This window comes from Herpailurus yagouaroundi, unplaced genomic scaffold (assembly GCF_014898765.1).
Source record: "Herpailurus yagouaroundi ecotype Mexico unplaced genomic scaffold, PumYag 182, whole genome shotgun sequence".
In the NCBI taxonomy this organism is placed as follows: Eukaryota; Metazoa; Chordata; class Mammalia; order Carnivora; family Felidae; genus Herpailurus; species Herpailurus yagouaroundi.
The window spans coordinates 51775756-51786074 of NW_024412413.1; the positions used below are offsets into that span (position 1 = coordinate 51775756).

General features: G+C 48.1%; 1 long non-coding RNA gene across 1 annotated transcript; it reads right to left on the reverse strand.

Moving 5' to 3' along the window:
* Positions 1-304: 304 nt before the first annotated feature.
* On the reverse strand, positions 305-9276 carry LOC121040804 (uncharacterized). Its single transcript, XR_005795454.1, has 5 exons — positions 9205-9276; positions 8344-8532; positions 3974-6481; positions 1582-1850; positions 305-1204 (listed from the first exon to the last, which is right to left on the reverse strand). It is a non-coding gene; the product is annotated as an uncharacterized LOC121040804 (long non-coding RNA).
* Positions 9277-10319: the final 1043 nt, after the last annotated feature.

Here is a 10319-nt window from a genome sequence, read left to right on the forward strand (position 1 = left end):
CCTCAGCCAGGAGCACGCCTCCGATGTGCAAGCTAACCAATCCAGAGCACGAAGCTCTTTCTCTGGCCTGAACGGCCCAGGAGGCAATAATCCCCTGCCTTAATTATGCCAGGACCAGGTCAGAGGCAATTAGAGCCCACGCTACGGCCCAGAATCCACCGAAATTATTCTTACTAGTCAAAATCCTAAACTGTTTCCTCTGCCCTGCCTTGATTGCAGAAACCCCAACGAAGGTCATGGTGTAGGCTTTCCTGTCTTCTGTCACTTGACCAGAACCGAGGTCTTCCCCCACCCCCCACCGTGGCCTTGCATGCCCTACGGTAACCCCCTGTCTAGGTCCCGTGAGTATAACACACTGTTTTCTTGTGTCTCCCCTGGGGTCTCTTTTGTGGTGCACCTGACCGATCGTGACCTGCAAGAACATAGACCAGTCCCTCGGTCAAGTACTGTCACTGCAGCAGGAGGTCTGAGCGGCCCCATTGGTGGCAGCCGCAATACAGATGGATAATAATCATCAGCAGGTGTCAGCGTTGCGTTCCACGTGTCCTACGCTTCGTCTCCTTACTGCTATCAACACTCTGCGGTGGCCTCAGCTAACATGAGGAAAGGGAGGCATAAGAATGTATCTCTTCCCCCTTTGGCGAGCTGGCCAGAACCCAGGTGGCACCCATGGGTCGCTCAGCGGTCCGACACCAAGAACAAAGAGGGGCGCTAACCATCTTGCGGCCAGGCCCTCGGGGCGACCACGGCAGCGGCCTGTGCCTCTGCCCACCTCTTGATGCTCAGAGCCCTTCGGTGGCTCAGCTGAGGCCTGAGGTCAGTGTAGACCCTTTTGTGTCCGACCCGAGTTTGTGCTTCCCTGGGCATGTGCCTGTTGGGGTCCGCCGACAGGGAGCGTGCGCGGCTGTCTGAGCGCTGTGTGACAGGAAGACGGCCGGCCCTGGGCCATGTGCTGCTGGCCGCGGAGTGTGGATGCTCTTTGTTAAGCTCCCAGGGTCTGGAAGGAAGCAGCTATGCTCTTGTTTAATTCCATATGAGCAGCTTTTTTATTTTTACAAATAGTCCTCTTGCTGTTAGGGAGTGAGTGAGCGACATAAATCATCATCATGTCTTTGGCAGCCGGGATTTCTGGGGCATGGTCCTCATTAAAGTCTTTAGTTGCAGGGTTCCTGGAGACCTTCCTTTGATACCTAAAAACATCAAACTGAAAAAGCCGTGGTGAGGAGGAGGAGGAGGAGGAGGAGGAGGAGGGGAGGGGGTGGGCGGGGAGGAGGGGAAGGGGCGGAAGCTCGCAAGGATCCCAGAATCACGGTCGGGAAAGGCAAGGCAAAGCTAGACTGGTTATTATTCACAGCTTAAAAAAACAAAAGAAGAAGCAGAAGAAAGAACCGCAGGAGCCGAGCGGCAGAAGCAGTGAGCCTTCCCTGCTGAACGGAATCCAACAAGCCCGTACAAAGAAGACGGGGCGACGCGGGCGGGAGGGGAAGCTTCTCGGAGGCGATTCACGGAAAGGGAAAGGCTCCCCGAGCCCCTTCCTCCGCAGACCTCAGCCCAGCAGGCTGTGGCAATCAAGGAACTCACCTTTTCCTAGGGCCCCGGTCTCCCTGCTGGGCGGGAATCCAATCCCCGGGCAAAGGTCACTGGGAATACCAACGTGCTGCTGGCGGCGGCTGTTCATTCACAAAATGAGCTCCTTTGTGATAAAAGGAGGGAGCGCAGCCCCGGGGTTTGTGTGCATTCCAGGCTGGTGGAGGGAGCTGCCAACACGCTCGGTCAGTGGGAACCCAGCAGCACATGCATCTCAGTTTACACGATTGATGTGGCCTCGCGGGGCCTTGTATGTTGAATTCCTATAAATCAAGTCACATTTTAAATGCACTAGGGGAGCTGGCCATTTAAAGGAACCCTGCAGCGAATCTTTTGGAGAAGTGAAAAATCACGGCTGAATTGATCTCTTTTGGCAGGCAGTAACAAATATTTAGGAGCCCTTATCATGTGCCAGGCAAAATGCTAGGTGCCATGGGCCGTGTTTAACATGAGGTGTCGTCCCCCAGCTCAAGGACAAGCCTTTGGGAGGGAGGTTTTTGTCTTTGGCGAAACCAGGACGAGCTGAGTACAGCAGTGGGAAGAGAGACTCCAGCTGGAGCCGCGTCCTGTCATTGCCATAGGACATGTACCAGTTGGTCTCCCTCAGAGTAACCACAGGCAATATTTCTCATTCAGGAAGACAAGCGACGCTCAGTGTCTTTTTAAGGCCCGAAGCAGGAGGCTAAGGGCAGGGGCTCTGGGAAAAGACCAGGGCCTTCTGCAACCTGAGTCAGGCTTTCAAATCAATACCCACGGTAGTGGCCATAATCTCTATCTCTGGTTGTCTCCGGAAATCTCAAATGTCCAATTTATTCATTCTAAGCTCTGGCATGTACAGTTTGGTGTTACACAGATTTGCATATCCCTAGAGTCAAATCCTATCCTGAAGACATGTAAGTGCTAGCCTCTAGCACTTGAGAAATGTATTGTGCTTGAAAACAGATCCTAAAATAATCGAGGCTGTGGGGAAAACAAAACAAAATCAAACAACATTTGCGTGAATCCAGATTCAGCTGGCGGGCAAGAGCACAGACTCAAGTGTTAGCCCCGGTGGAATCCGGTTCTACCGTGTTGTTACATGACCTTGGGCAAAGTATTTAATCAGCTTTGTGTGTTGGCTTGCTCACCTGTAAAACGGGCATAAATAATAGAATGTACCTCCTAGGCTATTTGTAAGGATTAAATCAAAAGTGATTTTACATCTGAAGGCTTAGAAGAATAACTAGAATATAGCACATACTCAGTAACATTAGTTATTATGATGTTGGAGTTCATTTAAAAAACAAAACCCTACAGGGTGCGCCTGGGTGGCTCAGTCAGTTAAGCGTCCGACTTCGGCTCAGGTCATGATCTCACAGTTCGTGGATTCGAGCCCCGCATCGGGCTCTGTGCTGACAGCTCAGAGCCTGGAGCCTGCTTGGGATTCTGTGTCTCCCTCTCTCTCTGCCCCTCCCCCACTCGTGCTCTGTCTCCCTCTGTCTCAAAAATAAATAAACATTAAAAAAATTTTTTTAAAAAGCAAAACCCTAGACATATATTACATGGTTTAAGAAGTCGTCGGCCGGTCTGGTATTAGCTGGTTGTCACCTGGATGAAGCATCATAAAGAAGGGACTATGCATACACTAAAGTCTTACCACCGTTGGAAGCATATTCAGTATCTCCAAGGGGAAAGGAACTCTAAGTAAGCCAGGGAATATCTTTGCAGATACTATTCAGAGAAGCAGCTTTGGCATTCAGGATGGAAAACAGATCTTGTAAAGGAATCATTGGGTCCATCCCAATGATTTGTCGTGAGGACAAATAAAAAACTCAGATGAAGTCAGAGACTCAGCCAGGATATACATCTTCTCGGTTAAAAAAAAAAAAAAAAAAAGACAAAAATTTAAGTCTCTGACCTTTCAAACCACCACGCAGGCTTCCCAGTAAGAAAGGGACTTTCTCTGCAGCTAGAATAACACATGATGTGCTTCATCAAACAAAGCAGATGGTTATCACCTTTGTTTTGGGAAGGAGCTGGGCCGGGGGAGGGGAACAATAATATATCTTGTCCAAATAGAGACGCAGATAGGTAACAGGTTTAGTAATAAAGTTCTTGTTTTTAGGGCTTGAAGTGTGTCCCAAAGTTCTAAGGAGATCTTTGAAGGCAATCATGTCCTCATGTGACAAAAACTGTAGAGTACAAGATGTGTGGGGGGCCTCGGACGCAGCATGGCTGTTTCCGATGCCCGGAGGACATTCGTCCTTGGACCAACCGGGATGACGCCCCCGGACCACCACACCCAGTGGGAGATCAGAGCACGGGTAAGAATTCCTCTATGAGGTGGACCCTTCCAATAGCGTACCAGCCCTGCTCCTGTGAACCAGCATAGGGGCGGGATCCTTACCTCTCCCTTTGAGGCTCTTCCCTTTGAGGCTCTTCCCCTGAAGATTTAGTGGCAAGAAATCCATGTTGACCAAGCAGTTGCGGATTTACCACAGGCAAAAAGAATTCTTTTTACCTATATCAGTTCTGTAGGCTGCACATGCTTCCCAGATGCCGTCTTCTTCCATGTTCTTTATTAAAATGGAATGTACTGAGATAATGTCTCTTGGAAGCCTCTCAAGCTGAGCACAGATCCTAGGGAATTCCCAGAGACTTTCCCTGGCATCTGGGATAGAGTCCACACTGACGGGAGGAATCTCCTTCCCTAAGTCTTCTCAAACCTGTCTTCCCCAGCTCCGAAGCACAGACTTGCACTTGCTCATAACCAATGACAAGGCCGTCTTTGTCCTGGGGATCTTCTTCCAGATCCCAGCCCCCACTCCACTAGCCTATGAGACCCACGGTAAAAGCACCCCGGCTGCACGTGACCATGTTTCAAAGTTAAAGCCGCAGCATCCCAGATACCCACTGATGTGAAGAGCAAACGAAAAGCTGTCTCAAGTCAAAAGAGGAAAAATAAATAAATAAGTAAATAAGGCTTGGACAACCTGGTCTCGAGGTGAGATGAAATCAGAATACAGATGACGGCATCCAGAATGGGACAACAAAATGACAGTGCTATTCAAAAGTGTCAATGATAAAACCTTAAAGGCAGTTGGAAATGCCGCGGAAAGCAAGCGAGACAGCCACGGTCCTCCCCCCGTGAGGGCTGCTGGGAGGTGACCCGCAGAACAGCTGAGACAGAGAAATGGTAACCTGCGTCGACCTCCCTCCGTCTGCAAGATGATCCAGGTGCAGAAGCTTGAGAAGGGAAAACAGGTGGAGAAAGATGCGCTGTGTCCGGGAGAGAGTTAGGCAGTGCAGTGAGGCTGTGAAATTCTTTGGGTTGATATCCAAAGAAGAGAAATCATAGGCCAAGCCTGATGTCGCTCCTGCCCTTGGTACTAACAGGAAGCAGGAGGGCAAAACTCACCGAGTTTTGATCGAATTTTACATTGGATTCAAAGCTCTACATTCGCAGAGAACCAGACGGAGACTTGCACTTCAGTGCACATGGCAGGTCCCTGGGTTCTTGCCTGTGTTTTCGTCCTGCCCTCAGGGAAGGAGATAAGGCCACTGGCCGGGTGATAGGACTCCGCGCCTCCTTCGAGAAGACAGTGGCCCAGCTGGGAAAAACAAATGACAAGTCTCTCCAATCCTCAGAAGGGGCTTTGGTGCCAAATGGTATGGGCTTCATGCAATGAAGAAATAGACGTGAGGACCTCTGGGCGCGTCTCTGGACTATAAGCTTATGAAAAGTAACGGTGGTGTCATCCTCGTTTTTGTACACCCCTGCTGAAGCCGGCTTACCGTTGGTGCATCGTGAGGGGCTGTTGAATGAGGTAGCAGGACACTGCGTGCGTCTTTGAGTCAGTCTGGGGGAGGTGGGGTCTGTCCTTGCACTGACTAGCCCATGGCCTTAGGCAAGCTCGTTTGGATCCCTGAGCCTCAACTGTCTCATCTGGAAAGTAACAACAACAACGTCCACCACCCAGAGCGGCGAAGAGGCTGGCAGGGGAAGCCTCTCGTGGATCCAGCTGGCTGGCTGCCTGGCGCTCAGAAAACTCAAGGAGGCAGCCATCCTCGTCCTTATTTTCAACATCGTCCTCCCCTTCTCGTTCTCACCCAAGTCTGTGAGCAATGCATGTCCAGGCAGTGACCGATATTTTTAGTCACCGAGGCAGCCAGGCCAATCTTCCACCTATCCCTTATGCAATATATGCAATAACTGCAATGATCATCAAGTTCCTCTGTCTCCCCCGCTGAGTTCTAGAAGGAACTCTCTCTCTCCTCCCAGATTGCTAGCGTCTGAAATTTCCATCGCTTCTCCTGTCCTTGTGTGGCCCTCTCCCTGGGGCACACTGTGCCTTGTCTGGGAGCCCTGCCCCTTCAGCCTACACCCACTAGGGGGCAGGACTAGCAGCAAAGGGGAAGGGAAAGCGGGAAAGCGCTAGAAAGGGTCATCCCTAACACCAGCCCATGAACATACCCCTGCCTCAGCTTCTCTCCCTCCTCACCCCTTCACTCCCATCCGCTCCGGTGAGCAAAGGCCCGGGAGACAATCAAGTCTGGGTTTTCCACTTCTGGGAGGAAAGGCCCCCTAAACAGCACCGCATGCAACCTCAAGCCTTCACGTCTCCAAAACCCCACTATTACTCCTCAGCTAGCTTTTCTCCTTCCTGAGGGGGTCTAAGCGGAAAAGACGAGTCAGTGGGGTTGAGGACGAAGGCTTCTTATGGCTTGTCTGTTTCATGTCTTTGTTAGAGGTACAAACCCTTATACAACCTCAACAATGAGTACAGTCTGTCTCCTCAGGGAGGGGAGAGTAAAGCGTAAGGCTGGCTTCCGTTTCTCCTCATCTCAGAGTGGAGTGAGGATCCGTCTGAATCAACAGGTAGGGGCAGCATGAAGAGGAGAAGGCCATTCATTCCTTGTGGTCCAGAGGAGAAAGGGGAGCAGAAGACAAGGGCTGAGCAGGGCACTCACTTCCACAGAATTCTCCTCATCCGTCCTCACCTCCCACTGCCTCTGCTGCCATTGGAGTTCCCACCGTCAGCCCTTAGATTCACCACTCATGACCTCTGAGCTAATAGAGTCCCCATTCTCACCGTCCAGTTTGATGCATCAGGATGGGGAAGGGGGCAGGCTGCCAAGGTTGGGAGGCCATGGGGGCAAAAAAACATTTGTTCCTGTTGCCTGGGTTGAACTCAAGAACTTATGCGCCAGGGAGATGTTGGGAGTCATGGTAATCGGGCTCGATTACCAGGATCCCAAGATACAGGAAACCCAAGCATGCTTGAAACAGCATGTCCTCTTGAAAATAAAGAAAATCCAGAAATCCACGAGAAGCCGTGTCTTCTATTCTACTAAGCACGCGGAAAAGAGGGCCCATCCACAGAGTTTTCGGAAAACAAAAAGGCCAGAGGGAGGAATGCCGCTTCATGAAAGAATCTGGCATGGCCGCCATCATATGTCTAGGGATGCCTCCTTAGTAATAATCAGAAAAGCACAGACTGATATAAAAGAAGAAGAAAGCAAGCTTTATTTGTTAGAGAGAAAACCCGGGAGCAACGTAAGAGTTTATCGATGGGGGCATGATCCAGTGAGCCTTGACATACCCAAATAGCGGGGTATTGTTCAGTCACTACCGTGGAAAAACATCTGATGGCATGGAGAAATGCCCAGAAGGTGTTAATAAAATATATAAAGCTATATAATTAGTATGATCCCAATTATGTAAATATATGCACACAAAGCCAAGACTGGAAAGAGAAAAATGTTCATAGCGGTTATCTGTAGGGCATGGGTTTGTACTAGCTCTTTCTTTTTCACCTTTCTCATTCTTTTGCATTTAAATTTTTTCCTATAAATAGCACATTTATTTTTTGCAGCTACGAATGCATTTTAATTGTAATTAAATGAATAACTTGAAAATAAAAGTTTTTAAAAAGAGAGAGAAAAGCCCTTCCCTCTTATGACCAAACAGGGCTTGATTGCTTTCCTCCCTCAACCACTAACCTGCCAACAAAAAATAGGGGCGAATCATTTAACCCCCTCGATAAAAATAAACAGCATTGTCTTTATGGAACTATTTTGTATCTTAATCACTTTTGAGGTCTGTGTTTGAATTCTGCTGCCATAAGGAAAAGCCAAGATTTTCTACGTAGAGGGAGAGTTAGCACCCAGGTCATTTCTAAATCTTCTTCATCTCAATTCTTTGATGCAAAACCCGAGTGCCAGGCCACTGAGTTAAGCACCGTGGCATCTCTGTCCTCTGTGCGTTACCCCCAGAGAAGACTGAAGAAAGGCAGGCCCTCAGCATAGGAGCTGTGGAGAGGTCCCAGGAGATGTCTACACGGGGTCCCCTGAGGTGCTTAAACTTTTTTTTGGTCAAGGTCCAATGTCAGAATTGCACCTTTGTGAGTCTCAGAAACTCGGAATGGGCCCATCTCCAGAGAGGGCAGGTGAAGACGGAGACAGGCAGAGGTGGGGCAAGGGAGTGAAGTAGACAGGGCGTGGAAGGTTGTGACCATTTTCACATGGCTTTTAATTATCCCTTCTTCCACCTTGCCTTTCATTCACTCCCCACACCCCCACCACACAACCGCAACGCCACCGCCATATACACCACAAGTGAAGTGGCTGCAATTTTCACTGTCTTTTCATAAATTACTTAAAAGCCTTTCTGTTGCTACTGGGAAATGCCAGCTTTGGGAGCCTTTCTCTGCAAAAGGGACCCTCCAAATCAAAACGATACTTGGAAACTGAGATAATACAAACGTCACTGTTTACCTGAAGTTCTGTGATTTCCAGGGAAGATGCTGGAAGAGCACATCTGCAAACCTGGGACATCCCCTTGGGCATCGGGACAGCTTGAGCCAGTGAGCGGCAGGCTCTTCAGGAAGCAGACAATTCCAGAACCCTGAGGGATCACAGCAATGAACAGCAATAGCAGACACTGCTCATGTTTCTTTTTCCAACCTGAAAGGAACAAAAAAAAAATTTTTTTTTAAGTCCTTTCCTCCTCGTTCTGCCCTGGACTTTCTTAGCCTTCCTCACCTATCTCCCCCAGTGTGATTCTAGTAAAATATAAAATCCCAGTTAAATGTGAGTTTCAGATAAACAACTAGTAATTTTTAGTATCAGCGTACCCTAAATATTGCATGGGACATACTTACACTAAAAAATTATTCATTGTTCATCTGAAATTTAACTGGGTATCCTGTATTTTTACTTGCTAAATCTGGAAACCTGCCCCCCCTCCCCCAGTCATACCTATTTTGAGAAATCACAAGAAAAAAAGATTAAAGGAAGCCAACCATTTGCCTGAGACACAAAAGAAGGAGAAGAAAAAAAATATCCCTTTACTGGTCAGGAACCCTTATGACTTGGGATTTTAAACTTTGGACTTCAGGAAGAGGGAGAAATAAATTCTAAAATGGACACTTCCTGATCATGTTTAAGCTAGCATTAACATTAGTTTGAATTTAAGGAGAAAGACCTAGAATCATTGTTTGCATTGTTAACATTAAAGTAGTATTGTGGTCCAGCTGGCACATTTGGGGCTGCTTTGCATTAACTCCTCCTTTATCAGGAGCAGTTCTTAGGTCTGCTTCCCAGTTCAGAGTTTAGAAAACACCGACTCTTGCTTACCTGCGCTCCTGAAGTCTAAAACCTGGGCATATGGATTCTGTCTCAGGCCAACAGCAGCCACCTCAGACCACAGATAGGTTTTCCTGAGAAAGAGAGAAACTTGTTTTGGAGAAATACTTTTGTTGTTTTTAATAACGATGCTTTATCCCCTCCCATATGTAAAGTTATAAGAAATATTTCAGTTACCCGCACCAAATACCCTGAGTTTTTGGTAAGACTTCGTCTTGCTAAAAGGACTGAACAACCTCAGCTGGGCCTTCTGCTTCTGGGTAAGACTGCACTTAGGTCATGCCAGCAGAAATAGATGTTCTTTGAACCTTGCTTAACTCAAAAATTCCAATTGTATTCCAAGTTATTGAAGCCACAGCAAAGTATTTTAGGGGAGCAGGGTAGGTGAATGGATTCAGATCCAGGATTCGCCTAGTGTCTGTGGCATGGTTTTGGTCAATTTAGTTACCCACCGTGTGCTTTGGTTTCCTCAGCAATAAAAGAAGGGTCTGGGGAGGATGAAATGAGCTAATGTACGTCAAGTTCTTAGAACTGTGCCTGGCGCAGAAACAAGGAATCCACAAGGAATGGTGACAATTAATATTATTATGTTGTACTACTGAGGGGGGTGCAAATAAGAAATAATTACCAGGAAACAACACGGCAATAGTATCAAGAACTTTATTTTATTTTATTTTATTTTATTTTATTTTATTTTATTTTAACGTTTATTTATTTTTGGGACAGAGAGAGACAGAGCATGAACGGGGGAGGGGCAGAGAGAGAGGGGACACAGAATCGGAAACAGGCTCCAGGCTCTGAGCTGTCAGCACGGAGCCCGATGCGGGGCTCGAACTCACGGACCGCGAGATGGTGACCTGAGCTGAAGTGGGACGCTTAACCGACTGAGCCACCCAGGCGCCCCGACAAGAACTTTAAAGTTGTTCTTCCGTTGGACACAACGATTCCGATTTCTAGAAATCCCACCCTAGGAAGCTAACTGGAGATGTAGACACACACGTAGATACAAAGAGACGCATCACAGGGTGATTTATTATAGTCAGATACCAATAGCTGCTGAGCATCAGGTCCAACACCAGGGAACCTGTTAAGTAAACAGAAGTGTA